Genomic DNA, 21,652 nt, shown 5'->3' with positions numbered 1-21,652 from the left:
AGTATTACTAATATTCGGGGGGGGTTAAAAAAAATCATAGCTCATTTCCTCTGAAAACTCTGAAAAGTCATAAATGCTCATTCTGTTTTTCCCAGGCTGTGTCTTTGGACGAATTCACAAGGAGGAGAGCTTGGTACCCAGCTCTACATAGAATGATTTGGATAATTTATGTAAACAGACATCAATATCATGTAATGTTTAAAAACACTATAATAACAGTGGAACTATAGCGAGAGAACCTAAGTCAATTGAATTGCCCTCTGGAGAAGCCTATCTCTTTCAAGGAGCCTTGGATAACTGGAAGCAACTCCAGTTGCCTCAGTTAAGTGCTTAAGAGTGAAGTGGGATGAATCCTGTCCCTCTCCTGTTTCCTGCTGAAACATGGATGTTTTTCAAATAGTCTTTAAGCTTAGCTGTATAATAAAGCCTTTCTTCCTTGCTCTTCATTGGAAAAAATACCATTACCAGGGCAGAAAACAGGTTAGGGCATCTGATTTGTAGGGCACAATGAGGTCCCAAGACTTCTATGAACAACTTACACAGCTGAAGACTGGCTCTTTTGCCATTAGATGTTTCCTGGATTGATATTTCTCAAGAATAAATTATAATAGCAACTTTTTCCTATTATTTGTCAGATAATAATTTGTGTCATTTTTTTTGTATGTGCAACAGAAAAAAAAATTTTTGAAAACAATAAGGTAATCTCTGACATTTTCTACAAATTAAAGCCATATTGTGCTACTTCTCTGTTGATGTTCGGAGGAATAATAGAATACCGATTTAAAATCTTCTGTTTCTAACAAACAATCCAATTTTTTTGCAACTGACTGTGGTACTTTGGTCAGTAATATCTAAGAAAATGCTTTCTGGAGAGATTTCTCATACACAGAAACTAAGCTACAGGCTTATTCTGCATTCTAGACAAGACTGCATGAATCACCTTTTTTTCCTACTTCCTCTCTTTCTCTCCGGCTCTTCCAAAAGGTCTGTTTCTCTCTCAGATCCAGAGCCTGGGGATTCAGATTCTTTGCAGTAGTTCTGTTTTGTTATGGATTAACTTTCATTAATACTATTGCCTTTGCATGAAAGTTTAGTGACAGACAATTCTTTTTAAGAACATAACGCAAAACAAGATATTAGTACTAATGCTTCATTCAGAGCATTTGTTTCATTTTCACAAAGATGACTAGAAACCGTGAGTATACCATAGGCTAATCTAAATACATATATGTTATATTTTGATAAACCCTTTTGAGTTTCAAAGATGAGAGGTATCCCTCCGTTGCCCTGCTGGTAATTCTAGAGTTAAATTTCAGACACAGATGACAAGATTGTGCAAGACAACTTTAGTTCCCCAAAGCTGTGACGTGGTGAAAGATAATTCACTGCATCTCAGGTAGCTGCATTCCAGACTGGGGATTGGTTTTTTGCAGGGGGAGAGGTTGTTTTAATTATTAGCAGCATCTTGAACTGCAGGCAAAGGCAAACTGAAAACTGAAAGCTGAATTTCAAGTGAGACATACATTTCCTCAGTAGTGTTCCCCTTTAAATAGAGCTACAATGAGTCACACTGGACCTAAACACTACCTGAAAACCTATTCAGAACATGGGGTTTTTTCAAGCTATAACTAAATCCCAAGCCTGTATTTGACACTGTTGTGGAACCTTAATTAAAACTGAAAAAAACCCAAACACAGCAACCAAAAAAAAAAAAAAAAATTAGTTTTTGGTTGAGAACAACAGCTTAGTGAAACGTTAATGTCCTCTAAAAGGACTCTGTTTACTTCAGTGAGGATTTTCAGGGTGCCCATTAGCAGAGGGGCTGCAGTCACACTTTCTCCCCATCCCCTCCGCACTCTGTTCTGTACCGGCCTTTACTTCTGCACTGGGCGACTTTCTGTGCAGCTCTGCCCACCTCGGCAAGGACCTGCTCGGCACAAGGACTGAGGTCGGCCGACAAGAAACTCTAGCTCAAATGATCCTAAGAAAAGGGGTTTATTAGATCCTGCATTATAAGAATGCATATTAAGATGCATCATAATGTCAGAGTCTTAGGCTGTATTGTCACTCTAATTTCAAAAGAAAAGGTTAGCCCTTGCCGTCCTCTGCTCCTTCTTGGGCTGCTTTGGATATTATTCTGTCTGTGTGTAAGATCCCAGATCGCTCATTTGATATCGTTTAAGGCTGGGTAAACATTTTTTTAAAATCTACCGAGGGCACGATAACTGTAAACAACCTATCAGGCAAGAAAAGAGTTAAATACTGTGTTGGACTGAACGTATAAATGATTGCATCAACTGAAGTCTATGTCAAATATGATGTGATTTACAGAGCTGCGCGTGAGAATGTCAACCTTCTTTGTTCCCTAGTGTAGTTTAGTGACAGTGACTTTATACAGTCTAGCAGGAGTGTCATGAATATTCTCAAGAGTAGGTGGGTGGCACATTCATTGAGAGATGTACAGTGGATTGCATACAAAACTGACAATATTTTTTGAATAATGTTACTAAAACTGTAATAAATCTGCCACCACTTTACATATTTTAAGCTCATTTGTCTCTATTTGAATCTTAACTATGTTTATCACAAGCTATTGTTTTAGCCAAGGCAGCATTATTTTCTTAGCCAGAATCTCTGAATTTGTTGAAAGAAATATATTTTAGGATAATTTTTAACCTGAAATAACCCCCTTACTATATAAACAAGTGAAATAGCCGCAATAAAGCATGATTGATCTTACATGTATTTTTGTTCAAAGTAAGTGTCCTTTGGGTCAATTATCAACCTTAAATGTAGCATCCACAGGAACTCTGTAAAAAGCAGGTTCCTTCTAAAGAAGACATGAATTGTCTGACCAATCTGACAATCTATATAAAAACCATTTAGCAAAACCAAAATGGTCCAGTTCTGGCTTGCTCTGTAATTTAAGACATTATAAGCAGAAATCACTACAGTAGTGGCTTGGCAGATAAGCACAAGGAAGGGACTTGTGGTTGAAACATAGACCTAGAACACAGGAAAAGTGTTTTCTATTCTTGGTCTGGGCAGTGGCTTCGTCAGTAGCCATGGGTGACTTACAGCTCCTGAAAGGTAAGTGTCCAGGGATCCCAGTGACTTCATCTGGGATGTGGTCACACACCATTTCTGGAAAACAATCCCTTGCCCTCTCTATAATTTAGTTTTCCTGTTTATGAAATGCTGTTTAGAGATGGTCGGTTTGGAGGTGATGGGAAGCAGTGCCCATTATTGTATCTCTTTTTAATAGTTCACTCAGGGCAGAAGAGTAGAATAAGATGGTCATAAAACATTAGTAAATAAACGATTCACAGTTTATTTTCACTAGTTATTAATTACACTACTAATACAAAATGTGCTGTTGATTGCCTCTTAAAAACTTTGATGGCTTTTTAATCATTAGGCACAGCAGTGGCTTTCTGCCCTTTCAGCAACCTTGTACTTCAGGAATCAAACTCCCCCTCCCAACTCCTCAGCACAGGAATTGAGAAATGGTGGTTGATAGTGCATTAGGGTTACAATCACGCTCTTGTGAACATCTGACATCTCTGCATTCTCTAGAACAGCCTTTTCTTAAGCTAATACTTCTTATAGCAATTCTTTGATATTTTTCAGTGTTCAGTTCCTATATATGCTTTACAATTAGCATCCCACATTCACACACACACATATATATACTCATGCCGTCTATCTCACACACACACACATATGCACACAGTATAGGTGCATTTGTAGCTATACACACATATAAAAAGTTGTAATTTTATGTAGTAATGAAAAGTGGGAGACATCTGGAGTACCTACTCTGGCTTTCTTAGTGCTTTTACTATAGATACAGGATTATTTAATCAGCTAGAAATCCATTTACTTTGCCCTAGTAGCACACTTCTTACACAGTAACCTATGACAAAAGATGAGTGTCTTGTCAGTACCTAGAAATCTTTCTGCCTGATATTCCTTTTTCAAGAATCTCACCCGTATTTTCAGATGCCAATGGTAAGATTATAAATACAGAATATAGAATATTTTGTCAGTTCTGAGATTTTAAAACTTCCTTATCACCCTCTCAAAAGACTGTCACAGCTGTAGTTACCTTTATTAGCAAAGATCTTAAAATATGGAATGATATTTTAAAAATTGTGAAAGATTTACTGCCTAGAAACATAGTCTAAATCACTTCAGTGATACATATAAGTCTCCCCTGAGGAAAACATTATTAATAAATGTAATTAATTTGGTGAAGCAATGTATACAAAGATATGCAACAGTGAACTCATTAATTTCTGTTGAAATAATTATTTACAAATATTCATCTGGTTTCCCAAGACATGTTAATGAGTTGGAAAAAATGTTTACGTTGTATGATTGGCTGAAAAATGGCTACTGGCTTCTGCCTTCTAAAATAGTACTCCCTTTTTATGATTTCAAACAGAAATGCTAACGCAATTGCATCTGAGTTAATGAAATTTTTTTAAGAGATAATTTATTTCCTGAAAACTTTGGCTTTGAAGAAGCTGAAATTAGTAATAGATTTACTTAAAAATTATCAAATACCTTAGGCTAAAAAAGAACATCTGTCAGAAAAGTGTCATTTTGTCACTTCATTTTAAAGTAATATCTTCATTGGTAAGGTTGCCTAGAGCTAATTTTCGAAAGGGTTAAAAACTGAATTAAATTAAAGTTTTTTATGCCTGAAATATGTTTGCATTTGTTTCACCAAGGAAATTTTTGTTGACTAGATATAATTTTTAAAATATTTTTTTTCTGTAAGGTACAGCATGAATCTTGTACTGTTTCCATGGTTTTGCAGCTTAGGCTGTTTTCTGAGAAGGTTTTATTTCTGTTTTCTAGACTTTTCTTAGAGTAAACTGCTCCATCAGTAACATGCAATAGATGAGAAAGGGTTCCTTTGACTAATGCTTTCTTTCAGAAGGTATCAATTTGCTAACTCCATGGAGAATTTCTGCATAGATTGAAAATCTCAACACTCTCAAATGTTGAGACCAACATTTGAAAAGCATATTTTAATTGTATCCTTTCACCATCATTCTGTAAAAGATTCTTTACACATAATTCTGCCTTTCCATTCATTGACTACTGTGAGTTGACAGTGTGAGAGTTTCTTTCTTTTTTGCATTTTTGGCTTCCTGCTTCATGTTGCCACTTTTCTGGCATTTGCTCAGATAATTTTGTTTGGGGAATGTTGACCCAAGATCAAATCATGTTAATGGGCTTCATCAAGGGTCAGATTCCGTTGCCTAAAGGCAGGCATCTCGTGCCATTTTTACCCTCTAGGGTATCCAGAATATCTGCAAGGAGCTGGCAGATAGGGCATGGGCCCCTCAGGATACCCGTGCCTTTCTGGAGTGCCTGGTGGAGGTCTAGGACACATCCTTAGAGGAAAGTCCTAAACGAAGGAAGAAACAACATCCCCGATGATTGTTTTCTCACAACACGCAGTTTTGACTGCCCTGCTGAAAATGCCCAGTGTGATAATTTTGTCTGTTTTGCACCATGTAATTATATTTTTAAAGGACCTTTGTTGATTCTTCAGATTTTAGCCTTATTTAAGGAAATACAATCCCTATGAAAGTATCCAGATCACATTTAATGCTGATGTCAGTGATGACATAGATACTAGTGTGAGTAATAAAATAGGGAATTGCACTAACATGGGGTTCACCATGTTCATACAATAAAACGGATCCTTCACGGTCTCTTTACAATCAATCTTTCTCCCTAAAATTTTTCAGCATTATGAGGTCTCATAATCAGACAGTTTTGTAGGATTGTGTTCACTAAAACAGAAAGTCACAGTTACAGAAAGTTTTATGTTGGTAAAACCAAAATAAGACACGAGAACTGTTTCCAGATAAAGTGTCATTAAGTCACTTATCCATAAAGGCACTAAGTGACAGCAATAGAAGGTCGAAAACAAGAGGTCAGGGTGTAATAAAAGTAAGCCACACTATTTTTGTTGAGTTTCAACATATGTACTGTAAGTTTTATGAATTTTAAGCATGAATGGAATGCTGTGCTTGGCTAATTGGGGCTTCAGATTGGCTATGGGCCAGTCAGGACTATAGGGATTCAAAAGCTAATAACACTACAAACCCGTCTATGTTCTGCAGTGCTCACTATCCAGTTTTAGAAAATGTTCAGAAAAATCAGGGGACAGTTATAGCGTGCTGTAGTTTCCTCTTGACATTTGAAGATAGATGCTATTCGTGTCTTCATTTTGTGTCAATTATTTATTTCAATTCCAAAGTCTTTATTCTTCATGCAGGAAACTCTACAGGCCGTCAAAATTACAAAAACTTCTCTGCAAAAGTCAGGGATTTTTAAGTGTTAGGCTGACAAAAACAAACCTTGAGTAAAGATGTCGATAACTCTGGAAATTGGTATGGACTTTGCCAGAAAATTTGGGTTTGGGATTTTAATGAAGATGCCATATAAGTCAAAATAAAGTAGGTTCTGGGAGATGCATTTTGTTTATCCAAAGTAGTAAGAACTGAAGTGGAACTAGAGGTATTAAATGCTAAAAATGTTTTAATTGTGAGATTTTTTTAAAATACAGTTATTTCTTAAACTCCATTTCAGAGCCTTGCTTTTGTCTTAAATCTGGTTTTTAGTGGGATCAATGAAATCTAGTTTTCAGAAAACTGAAAATTCAGAATTAGCTGTCAAAAATACAGCTAGAAACAGTAAACAGAATTATGAACTTTAACAATTTATAGCAATTAGAAGTATTTCTGTGAGCAGCAAAACTAGCAAAGCCAAGTTTCCTGCAGCTTTACATCTTATGGATGGCTTATCCTTTGTCTCACAAGGTTTGAACGTTCACAGCAGTTCTCTCCCACACAGATTCTCCTGTGTCTGATATAAACTATTTGAGTTCGTGTAACACAGGATATTTTCATTAACTTAATCCTACACACTCGTACACACACAGACACAAACATGCAAACAGCATAAATCTTGTAACTGGCAATTCCTTAGCCACTTAGTTTTGTTACATATAATCAGACACATTTCTTCTCCAAATGTCTGACCCTAATTTTAATTCATTATGTTGTTTTATAATTATACCTAAGTCTCTTTTGGGTTCTCCAAATCAGCCATACAACTGTACCTTGATTACTGTTCTTCAAACAGCTAAAATAATCCCAACTAATTGCAATTGCGGTACTTTGTTTAGAGTTACGATCATAGCAATTGAACAGGAAGGAAAAGAAATACACAAGTTTTCTAGTTTTTCACAAAGGTATATTCAAGTAAAAATTAAAATCTGAAAAAGTTAAAATGCTGGAAAGAAGCCCGCTGAAGGAGCAGCCAAAGCAATCTCCTACGGCTCTCAGATGTACAGCATTTCTCCTGAGATTGGAGGACTTAATCCCACAGATCAACAAACAGCTCTTCCTTTTTCTTGCTGTGGCATATTTTGTCAAAAATGCTAATTAAGCTTTATTTTTGTAGTGACTGTGGCTGTTTAGAACAATATAACATTGGCTACGCACTGTACATTGCAGTGGAGTTCAAACAGTAAAGCTAGGAGCAAAGAACACTCCTGAAGGTAGAACAAACAAGGAAACATGAATATTACTTTAAATATTAATGTCATTATACTGTGGATATTGTCTGTAAACCTACATCAAGGATATGGCTATGTACCAGTAGGAGCAATGGCGATGAGTAAATCAGCATTACCACAGACTCAGTGCCGAGGCATTCATTGGGTATTCAGGTACAGCAGGGGCAGGCCGAAGTATCATTTGGGAAATGATGCCTCAGCCAGCATACAATGACATTTTCAACCTTTCTGCCTGCTCCCTCCTGCCCTGAACTTCTCATTACACCTCCCATTTAGCTCATTCAGATTGTATTACTGGTAATGCTAATATCTCCATATTTCCTCCAAAGCACATTTTAAAGCAATTATTAGAAATTAGCTTCCTCTTTCACTTCTCATCTCAAAGTACAAAGTACATCATTTTAATATAATTAAAAAATCCATTGGCAGTCAAGGCGTGCCACAGATGGAACACTAATCAGTTCATATTTTCCTGATGAGAGCTACATTTCTGCTCAATTTTGACCCAAAGAAAGTAGGAAAATGGACCAAATAATTAACCTTCCCCTGCTTTCCATGAGACTGGAAAGAGATGCAATGACATAGTATGAACAGGTGATAAGACTTGAGAGGTGCAGACAGCACAGTGACTAGTCTGTGCATGGCAATGACACAGAACAAGATGACAGGATTTATTATATCCTCTCCACATCAACTCATGAATCTTCTCATTCTGTAAACCTCAAGAATTGTCAATTTGCGTCCTGGTGTTCAGCTGGATAGAGTTAATTTTCACAAGAAGCTGGGAGGAAGCACAGCCCAGCTAACCCAAACTAGGCAAAGGAGTATTCCATACCACATGACATCATGCTCAGTGTATAAAGGGGGAAGCTGGCTGGGAAGAAGTTGCTGTTCAGGCATGGGCTGGGCATCAGGTTCCTGGTGGTGAGTATTATATGTCACCTGCTTTGTATATTCTGTTGTAAGTACTGTTGTTGTTATTTCCCTCTGCCTTTGCTGTCCCAGTAAACTGTCCTTATCCCAACCCACAAGTTTTACTTTTGTCTTCTGACTCTCCTCTGCATCCCACCGTGGGGGGAGGAGTGAGCGATTGGACACGTGGTGCTCAGCTGCCAGCTGGGGCTAAACCATGACAATTTGATATCTAGGTGTTTAGTGGATTTTTCCTCGCTCTCCTCATTTAGTTTAGAAAGAAAGATAATCACAAATTCTTCAGCTATCACTGAAAGGTAACACATAATGTTGTTGGTTTTGGTTTTTTTTTAAAAAAAAAGTTTCACTATATCTGTCTTTCAAAATCACTGTTGTTTTCATGTGTGGGAAAATATGCACTCAGGGAATAGGCCGTTAAACACTGAGTAAACTGATATCAGTAATAAATCTTCTGTATAGAGAATTAATCTTAAGCCTAGGGTAAAATAGTAATACATTACCTGATCAGTTGCAGAAACAATCAAGTAGGATGAAACACAGGAAAGCAAATACTGGAAATACTAGATGAAAAAGATTATAAACTGACTGGTTTTCTTGAGTGTATTGGAACTTAGTATATCACAGTTAGAGATGAAATGGATCAAGCGAAAGCAACTACTAGAATTGACATTCCTGGAGTCTCTGTGGGCAGATCAGGAAAATCAAAAGTGGGCCAAGCATCAAAAAAGAAACTGTCTAGTCAACATCATTAGTAATCATGACTTTGTCTCTGGGTTCCCAGTTTTAATCAGAAAGATATAAGAAAATAAGCAAACTTTAGGGAAAAAAACCCTTTATTCCACTATTCAGAGAGCTGTAAACTTTCCAATTCATTCTCTTAAAGCAAGATCCAAATGAGGAACAACTCATGAATTGCTTCCCAAGATATAATTCACAAGTACAGTTTCCAGGAGAGGGCTCCAAAGCAACACTAGTACTCCAGGGAAACTGCCTGAATGTCACTGTCCCACTCTGAGAAACAGTTAATTAGTGACTAATTAAAGGGCTTATGCCCTTCTGAACCCTGTCTAAAAATTTGTGTCCTACACTAAGATGGAAAAATGAAATCTGTGAGCTAAGATGGGATGTTAATATTTCGACTTAGAACAATATAACTAAAATGGAAATATGAAAAAATGGAGAAAATTAGAATAAACCCTCATTAGGGTTTTGTTTGTTTTTTTTGTTTTTTTAAATAGTACAATATACATATATGAGTAATATAAATATATCAACAATATAAAGATAAAAATAATATAAAAATTGCATACTAGAGAATAAGAAAACTATTATGCCCCATATATTTTCCTAAGCCATACATTTCTGTGCAAACAGAAGCTGTCTAGTTCTTCTAAGGGACCAGCAAGTAACTAGACTGTAGTCAACAACTGGAAAGAAGGAACACAGAGGAATTCAGATATATATGTGAGATATTGTAACAGTTTTTAACTAATGACCAAACCAAAATAATGGTTGAGACAAGCCTTTAAAAGAAATACATCCTTCAATGTTTTAAACATTTAAATGAGATATAGCTTTAATGGAGATATACTTTTAAATCTTTTAAAGTATGCCATCTTTTCCCACTAATTCTACTATTGAATTTAAGATTTGTTTCAGGGGTAGGTAGTGAATGGCCTGAAGTTACCCTGAGGGTGTGCATTCTCAGCCAAACAAATAAGATTAAAATTCAAATTTTCTTAAATGTTGAGTGTTTTGATTCTGTTTTTCATTTAGGCCCAGCATAGCATCAGATTCAAGATGAACAAGGATTTAGGTTTTAAACCAGGGTCTAGGGTTTGGCCCTGTCTCCAATTAATTGCATAAAGCTGGCTCAGGGATTTTTAAAAGTCTCTGCTGAACATTGTGAAAGATGGATGAGGTGAAATTCCCAGGCACAAAAAATAGAGGTGTAATATGTTACTGTATAATGTACTAAACTCAAAGACACAGCTTATTCCACTCAGACACAGCCAAAAGAGCCACTGATGCCAAAAATCCTAAGGAAATATAAGGTTAGTTTTGAAATTTTTGGTTTACTTCCAAATATTTTCCATCTTCAGGCACACAGCTAGCCAGAGCCTATAAAAAGTGTGGAAACCTAAACATTAAGCCTGCCATGTTGACCTCCTGTTTGTAACACCCTTCATGTGATGGGAAATGTTTCCCCGTGCAGTCCCTCCAGCCTCTGGAGCTGCGGGGTCTGTCTGCCGGACCTCACATTGACTTCGTTACGAGATTGTACGCAGCCGCCTGTAGAACCAGGCCATGGGGCTTCCTCTTAAAGCAAACTGGGATACAAAACGTGCATGCTTGTCACACGCTCGTCTGTGAACTCAGAGGTGCAAATCTGTGTCAGCTGATGCCCGAAGCAAGAGGTAGGTGGAGTCCCTGACCTAGACTTGTGTCCTTTGGGAACATTACTTCTCTGCCTCTCTGAGGAGTGTTCTTGCTCATACACTTCTCTAGTTTTGAGGAAAGCACTGTTTATATATTTTGGAGGCTTCACGACAGACTCACCTAGCTTTCAGGTGGTACATTTCAAGTGAGTTAATGTACTTTGGTGCTTTGAAAATCTCTTGTAGTAACAAGTATAACAGATGCCCTCCAAGACCTATTTGTGAAGCACGTGCATTTTATTAATGCTTATTTCATGATTTACAATGCAATACAAAATGCTGTGTTACCGGATGGGCGATCTACTAGTCAAAACACTGAATTCCAAAGAAAAGACACAGATGTTACTATGACAAAATCTATGTCTTTTGAAACATATTTCCTCATTCTCATGAATCTCAATCTTCACTAGTACAGTGTAAGAAACCTAAAGCATGTTTCTGGGCAAACAGCTATTTCTCTTCAGATACTTCCAGACTTAAAACCTGACTCATTATAAAATGGCTTTGGATCATTTCAGTTCGTCTGGTGAACCGTCTATGAGGGCTGAGTTAATCCATCTGAACCCTTCTGCTCATTCCAACTGCTGTTTAACATTTTGATCTGACAGTTTAACGCTGTTCCATCACAAAATATATGTTCCCACTGAAAACAAACATTTTTCATATTAGCAATAGAGACAACTTCAAGGGATGAGGTTATCACGAGGCAATTACACCCCAGAGGGATTGCAGGCACTTATATCATGATAACCTTATCTTCAGTGTGCCTTATTAAATAATTACAAGACTGCCACAGCCAAGTATAAATACCCATAAGCTTCTCAGCTATGGGCTTATCACTGAATAAAGGTAAATGTTTATGTGAGCCTGGCAACCTCTACTGCTTGTGCTAAATCATCTAAACAAACCTCAGCTTTCCATTTAAATGATGACAAACACTTAATGTTGAACTGGTTTTGTTCTAACAGGATGTTTGCCATTAGAGTGGGACTTACACTGAAGACGGAGTTCTTTCTCAAGATTCGCCGAACCTTTCAGATTGGAAGAGATCCCTACACGCTCACTCACTGCATTGTGAATCCCTGCCCAAGTCCTCTCAAGTGCATAGGCCTACACTGATAAAGTTTATATTAAGAATGGCTCTGACTCAGAAAATCATAGTTTTGTTTCCAGTGCTGTTTTCAATATCTGCACTGTCTGTTACTCTACAACAAACCATGCCTCCTCATTCCACCACATAGTTTGGCAGAATTGTGCAATAAGTACTCCTGGAAAAGTAGAAATAAACATTTTCTGTGCATACATATTCAAGGTGCAAAACCATTGAATTTGGTCACGTTGACAGACCTTTCCTTTTCACTTTCAATTAAAATGTTAGTGACTGAATTTACTGGCAAAAATAAATTTTAAGCTTCAGTGATCCAATACTCACCAAAAATAAATTAGCAATGATATGTGATAAATCCAACCTGCACTGGTTGATTTTATGACTGTAATTAAACAGGAAAATAAAATTCTAAATAATTTCCAACACTGATTTTTTAATGTATGCAGCAATGTAGTTATATTTCTTTTGATTAAAAATGCTTCTTATATTGTGCTAACAATACCAATAATAGGTAGTAGTAATAACCCATAGTTAGGACAATGCCACTGGGCTATTCCAGTTCAGTCATGAAATTCACATGCAACATATTTCCAAACTACTTACAGAAAGAGATAAATGTCATAAGCGAGTCACAAGAACTGGGAATAGTAAATCAATCTGAGAATGGCTGGCACTGAGAGCAGTCTGAGTAAAGAGTTGTTTGCAGCAAGTTTCCCATGTTCCGTGATGTACATAAACCAGCAGATTTTACAGAGTGTACAATGAGAAGCAGATTAGGAGCAGAATTCCTTTAGCTATCCCACAGGCGGGAGTGGGGAGAACAGAAAACTGTTCTCATAAATGAGGAACATGGAAAGAGAAAAATAGTCTATGTTCTCTTACAGAGCATAAGAAGGGCAAAAGAATCAGAGAGTAGGTATTTTGTTACATGTAAAAGGGCCTCAAAACAGTGTGTTTTTATGTCTTCGGTGTTTTATAACGTATAAGTAGATGTTAACACAATTAACAACGTGACCCTAGGAAAAAAATATAGTAAATGCTGAAAATCTGCCCCAATAAGCAGTGAAAATTTAACCTGATTAAAATTTAAATCAAGGTAAAACGACTTGACCCCTTTTGGTTTCCTGTCAACAGAACACTGCCTTCTGGGCATGTGACATACATGAACTTTTCAAGTTATTCAACATGGTGATAGGTTTCCCACATTCAGTAGTCATTTGAGATAAAATATAAACATTTTATCACCTTCAAACTTAGATCTTACTTGTTAAGGTGGACACTAGTTTGAACATACAAGCTATTCTGTTCCCAAATGTTCACTGTTTTAAGAAGATATGCTTATTCCATTCTTAAAGACAGATCTGGTTAGGAGAGGAATATTTATGTATCGTATTTATTTTTCATAAATCCACGGTGCCCAGAACTGATCAACATATCCTCTTCTAATTGCTTACAGACTGACAACTACCAGTGCATTAATCACTCAGCTTGCTCAGTACAGCAATGCAATTTACAGGTCTGTGGTCCCCTGTGTCCTCTTCTTTTCCTTTCTGAAAATAACTCAGAGTGTAAAACAGCAATAATTTTGCCCAGGTTCCCCCCCCCCAATTTCTTGACTAGACTTTACTGCAATGAAATCTCAGAAATAATTGACTCCTTTGCCTACGTGTTCAACATTACATAAGGAGTGTAATAAAGCTTTCCTTGCCTGAAAACCAAAATGTTTTCCTATTAATTCTTTTAAAGGATAATTCTGTTAGATTTAGACTGGGATTCCTAAACCTGGGTCACAACCTGATGGTCTTCATGTCTTCTGCATGCATACAGTAACTATGTTTGCCTATTTATACCATTCTGGAAAGCTAAATTAGACAGCTTAACTCCCTTGAGAGAGCAGGCAGTAACTTTGCACACTGATAATAGTCAAAATTCAATTTACATTCAGCAGGGGAAAAAACAAAAATAAAAAGATTGGCAGAAAAAAAGCACATCTGTCACAGATAGAATGAAAAACGGGATTTGACTAGCCCTGACGTGTAAGTTACCAAAAGGGAGCATTTACTTTGCCCTATGCTGCAGAGAATGTCTCTTGTCTTTTCAGCAGATGGTTTTGTCCAGTCGTTTCTTCTCAAAGACTTTGCTCTTGGGAGCACTGCCCATGAAAACCAGAGAGCATGAAATGGATCTCAGCAGCATCATCAGCTTGAGCAAGCCCTCCCCCTCTCCTAGTCTGTGTCATGATGCTTGTTCCTTCCCTGTTACTACTCCCCCAGTGTCCTCTTGCTGGAGCATCTTTATAGTCAGCTGCCCAGGCAGCTGCACAGAGAGCAGCGCTGGTGCAAGGGAACGGTGATGCACAGATAAGAATAAGCAGCCAGGCCACAGTCTGGGGAAGAGGGAAGAAACGAAGAGGAAGTGGTCTTGCTGCAGTGCGTCAAACCACAGCACGCAGATCCCCAGAAAAAAGCTAGTCTGCAGAGACACCAGCAGTATATCCTGGGAAGGAAAAGACACAGCACATGAGATGGAGTGTGTGGAAGAAGTGATATGCCATCCCATTATGGTCTCTAATGTGAACAGTGCAGCTTTTCCCATCAATCTGCTTTCCTTCATAGTATAATGTATAGTGGAAATAAACTTTGCCTGCGCCACTGACTCATCTATGAAAGAGAGGTCTATCTATGGTCTAGAGCATGTCCATGATGGGTTTTATACATTTCTTTATGGACCATACTTAATAAATAAGCATGGTGTTACCAATCCTATAATGTCTATATTTGCATTGAAATAATACTGAAATCGTGTTTCATAACTGAGTTAGGGTTTAAAATAGCAAGGTGAAGTTGGTGGGAGTTAGGTGTGCAATCCTCTAGGCACTATTGAATAACACATTCTATGTTGTGGTGAGAAAATGATGAAAAGGAATGATCAGTTTTACAAGCCTCAAGATATATTGTAACACAGGCAGCTTTTGCTGCTTTGCTATATTGTAGACTGTGACTGTGCCACAAGAGGATCAGTGTTTTAATTTACATTCTGAGGAATTTTTGTTCTCTGAACTATATAAATAGATGCAAAAAAATGGAGACACAGTGATTTTTCAATATTGATGCTGTCTTGTATTGATCAATAGGGTGATTACACAGGAAATTTAGGTAACAAGTTATAAAGCTGTTCTGTGTAATTTTACCAGAATTTTTTCACGTGAACTGCTCCATAGTTCAAACTGATGTGAATGCTCATTTTCCCCCAGTGCCATTAGATCTCAGCTCTTTAATTTTTTGAAGAACTGTATAATATGGCTTGGGAGTCACAATTAAAGGCCTAAAATGGAACAGAGTGGGGTAAATACCACAAATCACCATGCCTGGAAGAGTTGTATCCTGGTTTCAGCTGGGACAGAGTTAAATTTTCTTCCTAGCTGCTGGTATAGTGCTGTGTTTTGGATTTAGGATGAGAAGAATGTTGATTACACACTGATGTTTTAAGTTATTGCTAAGCAGTCAAGGACTCTTCAGCTTCTTACACAGCCCTGCCAAGAAGCTGGGTGGGGACACAGCTGACCCAGACTGGCCAACAAGATATTCCATACCATATGACGTCATGTTCAGTGTATAACTGGGAGAGTTGACTGGGAGGCATGCAGCTCAGGAACTAGCTGAGCATCTGTTTTGGGTGGTGAGCAATTGTGCTGTGCATCACTTGTTTTGTATACTCTTTTATCATTACGGTGATGATGATGATGATGATGATGATGATCTTCCTTTTCTGTCCTATTAAACTGTCTTTATCTCAACCCATGAATTTTACCTTTTTTCTTTTTGATTGTCTCCCCCATCCCACTGGGGGAGTGAACGAACAGCTATGTGTTTTTTTTAGCTGCCTGCCAGGGTAAACCATGACAAGTCGGTAGCAAAATTATTGCTTTGTTTCATATTTGACTATCTCAGAGCAGTTTCTGCTGTCCAGTTGTCACTGATATCAAGAAACTACTCAGGAGTGAGGTTCAATCTACTGGGTCATAACCTTTGTTGGCCTAACCCTTCTGTGTCTGCAGTAGACCTGTGGCAAAGAAAATAGCTGCAAGTCTGTGTGTTTTGAGTAAAACCTGCAGAATTTTGTATGTTATACATTTGGCATCCCTGTGGGTCTAATTTGGTCTAATGTTAGTTCAGAGTCTGAATAAGCAGCAGCAGCACAGGTGTGGCCACATGAAGTTTTCTAAGTTAGTGAGAAATGCTCTTCCTGCTCTCTGTAGAAGGGAACAGTCATTTTCTGATGGCTTTTAGCAGTAATGAATGATCACTCCTTATGTTGGCTCAGTTAACTCTGGCTAGTAAAGAAAGTCAAAGTTTTGCCCAGCTATTTGACTGACCACTAACCAGCTGCCCATCTGAGGGAAGAGTGGTGCAGTCCACTTCCTTGGACGGACTCTATGACTAGCACTTGCAAACTCTGGAGGGTGATGCAACTCAGACTATATTCTTGCCCTATGGATGCACACATTTTCCCCACAGCAGCCTGCCGCAGTATTAGTAGGGCAATTAACCTGGTTGGGGCTTTCATGCAGTAATTGTAGTGAAAAAACTCTCCAACAAATAGCAAAATGCAACTGAACCCACAAAAAAACAAGTAACAAACTGCATAGCTACCTAGTTGACAATGTCCATTTAATTACTAAAACTCCTAATGTATATTTTAAGAAACCAGCATTAAAGTAAGACAATTTATTTTGGAAGATGCACGATAAACACATTAAAGTTTCAGCACAGTGCCTTTCACAATTCAGTAAAATATGGATTTTGTTCTGTGTTAGCTGCATATTTAGTTCTTTAAAGAACATCCATTTTCAATGTGTTTCTGTTTTTACATTCACTAGAGACCTGTGTGAGGATCTGGAGTACGTACATGAAACATTCAGGACCAAATGGACCAAAAAGATTACAACACTAAGGAGGACACCTAAATTAAACATTTATTCAGCAATGATGTAATCTAGTACTTGTCAAACAAACACACACAAAAAGTTGATTTAAAAATGGAAAGGATGGCATCCTGTCTCACAGACTGTCTTTGAAAATGAAGGTTGTAGAACAATTTCAGGATAGTTATTAGCTAATAATGTGTGCAGAGGCATCACAAGATATTTTATGCATTTAGACATCTATTTTGATTTCTAATGCAGCTGCTTATGTTGGTAACTATTCATCAGTGTGAATAAAATATTTTCAACCTGTCTCTTCAAATTTTGCTCATTACAGTCTAAAAGCTAATGCATTCACTTAAAGGGAGCATTTTGTATAAAATTTATAACAAATTAGTGATTTTGCAAACATTACCAGATGCTTGCCTCCAGAGCATTTGTATGCTGGTTACCTGCAAGATAAACCATCACTCTCAATTTCAACAGCGTACAGTTTCAAGACAGCTCACTGTTCAGTATCACTGAGGGACAGATGTAAACATGTACAATACACATAGTTGAGGCCAAATTTTTAGGAAGATGGTCAACATCTAAAGTCACGAGCTCTTTTGACAATCAGACTACCTTGTTTGAACTTGAAAGGAGTACTGGGTCATCTGAAGTTTGAGCTTTGAAAGGGCTGGCTAAGAAGTTTTGAAAATCAGGAGATGAACCCAAAAAGTGTGGCTAATTTTGTACTTCCACACAAGGGTATATGGAATGGTGGTTGCTGTAGGGTCCTGTGCCTCAGTTTAATCTAATTTTAATTTTTAATACATTATGGATGTGACTTTTAATTTGTATATTTAATTTATCAGGCTTCTTTAATTTAGGCCAGTAAAAGCTAGCTAAGTTGGTGACGTCCTTCGACTGGAAACCATCCTTATGGACCTGGCTTTGTTGCATCACATACTTATAGGCATCATTCACTTTGACAGAAAACCATGTTTAGTCAAGAGCAGCAACTTTCAACATTCAGTACTATGGGTCCAAATGATCTTAAACCACTTCACAGAGCTACAGTGACGCTTTCTGTCATCTGACAGATGGATCATAATCTAAAGTAAGTGGAAGATGTAAACCTGACTACCTATTTTGGTATCTACAGTGTGTACTAGTCTGGAGGTAATCCTTTATTAAGGAGGAGAGACTCAGTTCCATTATTTCCAGAAGACTGTCAGAATCACTACTGGATTCAGTATCACAGCTTTTACTGTGGGGTTGTTTTTTTTCCTTTGAATTTGCCAAAAATTTTGCCACTCTGCCAGCTAGTTGAGAAATACCTTTATAAAACAAGACAGCATTTATTAGGCATTCAAAACACAGTATTTGAGATTAGACCAGAGATAAGTAACAAAGCTTTCATGCATCTGCTGGAGGTGGAACAACCTATCTCCCTGAGGCCAAAAGAATGAGAATTTAATTCTGTCTGCTGTGAGAAGCATTAGCGCTCTTGCGGTCACCTATTTAGTTCTTTGTTTCATACTGAGCCTGGATACTTTTACATATTTCATTCCTTTTGGCCAAAAATTAAGAATCATATTCTATCATATAACCTTATAGCATATATGGAAAATGACTTGATTACTAAGTGATGATTCTCATTAGAGTAGTCATTGTTATCGATATCACTCTCTCTCTTCAGAAAGAAAGAAACCTTTTTAATCTCAGTAGATGACCAGATAAAAAAGGCATAGAAGGACACTAGTCACATGTATTCTTCACTAAAAAAAGAAAAGAAGCATTCTGTATATTGTCCATGACAGTCAGATCAACCATGCTGTTGTTTTTTGAGTACTGGATCTGTTAGTGCAAACACCAGATCTGTTAGTACAAGCACTAGCACAAAAGACACCTAATTCATTTTTCTGTGTAAGCTAAACCAGTACTGTATTTGTACTCTCAAAAAGTAAACAGTGGATAAAAAACAGCCTTCATATTTTTCATATGTTTGTGGATCTTTTAAATGTACATGTGAAAGCAATACTTTGTAAACTCAGTTATAACGAGAGGAATACGCCAATTAAATCCCCTTTCTCTCATAAAAAAAAATGTTGAAACAATTCCTTCATGTTCTACCGTTGGGTTAGCAACTTCACACTCATGCAATGTTGATCAAGCCTTTTCATGCCTCACCTAGCAGTAGTAATTCAATTCAATGACTCTGTTGTACTCCACATTGCAGAATGTCAGAATGTGTTTCATGCAATGTCAGTCATGTGCTAATTTGACAAATTATTTCAGATTCAAATGGTGAGAATTCCTTCGAGGATATTTAAACCCAAAGCACAAAATACACATTTGCTTCCCAAAACTCATGTTTTTTAACCCCAGAACTAGAATGAGCAATGCCTGTTTCACTACAGATGTCAATCAAGTTATGCGGGGATTTTTGACCTCCCTTCCAGGAGGAAAATATACACACAGCATATATACTGTATGCTAAAACGTCAGAGGACATTACTAGTTTTAGGACGCTGACAACTTTAAGCTTTGAAGAAATGTTCTTTCATACTAAAGTCTGAAAACACAGTTCCTACCTCCCTGTAAAAGTTATGTGAACTTAAGATTTTTAATTTTTTTAAAATGTGATCCAAAACTCACTGAAGTCAAATATAGCATCTCTATTTGTGAATGGAATATGAATAATTTGATAGCAGGAAAGCAGCTTTCTTCTGTTACTTATTGCTAACTTACTATGCCTGATTCTAAAGGAAACAACAACAGTTTTGCACACTGCATTGATCTCTGACATCTTTCATCAGTTACTGCTCGCAAAGACCAACATAAATGTTTAAGTAAATTCAGAAAAAAAGCCTAAGACTTCCAACAAATTTTAAACATCTTAGCATAGCTGTTTCACTGAGGCAATTAAAACTTCCCATAATAATTTCCTTTGCTGAAGAAGTAGGTATGTCTGATATAGAGATAAACTGGAGAAGAAATGCAACTTACTTGCCAGTGGACAAAACAAAGTTATAAAATTGATGGATTTGTATAAAATGGAGGTTAAAAAATTCCTTGAGTAAGCAAGAGCAGGAGGGTATATTCTGTTAATACAGTACATTTTATTCTTCCACAGGCCACACATTGCCCATGACAGACCCTTGTTTTCCTCGCATAGCTTCTGCAGAGCCTCCCCTCCACTTTTTTTCCCCCTCCACTTCACCTTTTCCACACCCTAGGATGAAACAGGAGGCTCACATCAGATGCACCCCATCTACTACTATAGTGTTATAAACCTTTACAGAGAAAAGTCTAGAGCTGAAAGGTTATAACTCTAACTCCTATTTCAGGAATGTAATCATTTATAGGAACTGCAGAAAGGTAATTTTCATAATAATAAATACAGTTTAACATGCTTATAGCACCATGAATCACCTTTCAATCTTTGGCATTATGAGCAACAACAGCACAGCAAATAGCATTACCTCTCTCAGAGCCATTGATTCCATATACAGCATTTATATCATCCAGCAGCCTGACCCTGAAACACGTGTCACGGGATTTATATCAGATGTTAACATGTAGGAAGTTTCACTGCATAATCAAAAATTGAGACCTGTAAAACTAACCTTAAACACCATTGACAGATCTGTTGTCCATTCAATTCACTCTCACCTCATGAAGCTAAGTACAATCACACATATTTAAATGATCTTGTAAAGATGATAAACACCACATAAGTGTTAAAAAGCCCACTAGGGAGCCATCAATTTGAAGAAGGGAACTTAAGAAAAAGCATACATGTATGTGTATAAAACAATCTCAGCTAGAGGGAGCATATGATATATATCTAGTATAATCTCCCCAGAATTGTAAAAAAACCCCACATATCAGACTGAAGGGAAGCTGGTTTTCTCTAGAAGACAGCACAGCTGGACATGTATAGTCATGGAATTCTGTTTTTTGTGGATGGAATATATTCCATGATGGGAAATACTTACTTTTCCCCTAATGATTTACATCTGATTAGATGTTAAAAATTTCTCTGTAGGGGAAATCCTTGTCTCCTCTTAAAATCTTATTTCCTAAAAATGACTCCTATCAAGGTTAGTTTTACAAATTATAATACAAAAAACTTTACTTTGACAGAAGTTTTTGAAATGTCCTTTTCTGCTCATCACTATCCATCACATTTTTCAGGGTCACATTGTGTCACATCTGACATAACTCAATGTGACATTATAGCTCGTAACCCAATACACTCCACTGAGTGATACTGTCCAATGAGTTTGTGCTAGAGCTGTAGAGAGCAGTGCACCAAATAAGCAAACTGGGTAATGAAGAAAACCTTCAGAAGTCCTCAGATGGTTGCTGCAAGGTTCCCTCTGAGGACTTGATCTTCATTTCTTGCCTGAAGGAACAGGCAAGGAAAGTAGACGTTCAATGTATTTAGAATCACAACAGGCCAGATTGCCAACATTCATGTGGTCAGCAGTAGGGGTAAAACTTTTATAGCAAAACCCGCAGCTTTTCTTACATTTCTTTATTATTTGTTGAAAACATCAATATGGTTTATTCTTTTATGAAAAACCTTTGGTAGTCAAGAGCTATGGATCATCCAAGGCCTACCACATGACTCTGCTGTCTTCTTCTATGTG

This window comes from Balearica regulorum, chromosome 4 (assembly GCF_011004875.1).
Source record: "Balearica regulorum gibbericeps isolate bBalReg1 chromosome 4, bBalReg1.pri, whole genome shotgun sequence".
NCBI classification, from domain to species: Eukaryota; Metazoa; Chordata; class Aves; order Gruiformes; family Gruidae; genus Balearica; species Balearica regulorum.
This window is presented reverse-complemented; position numbering follows the sequence as displayed.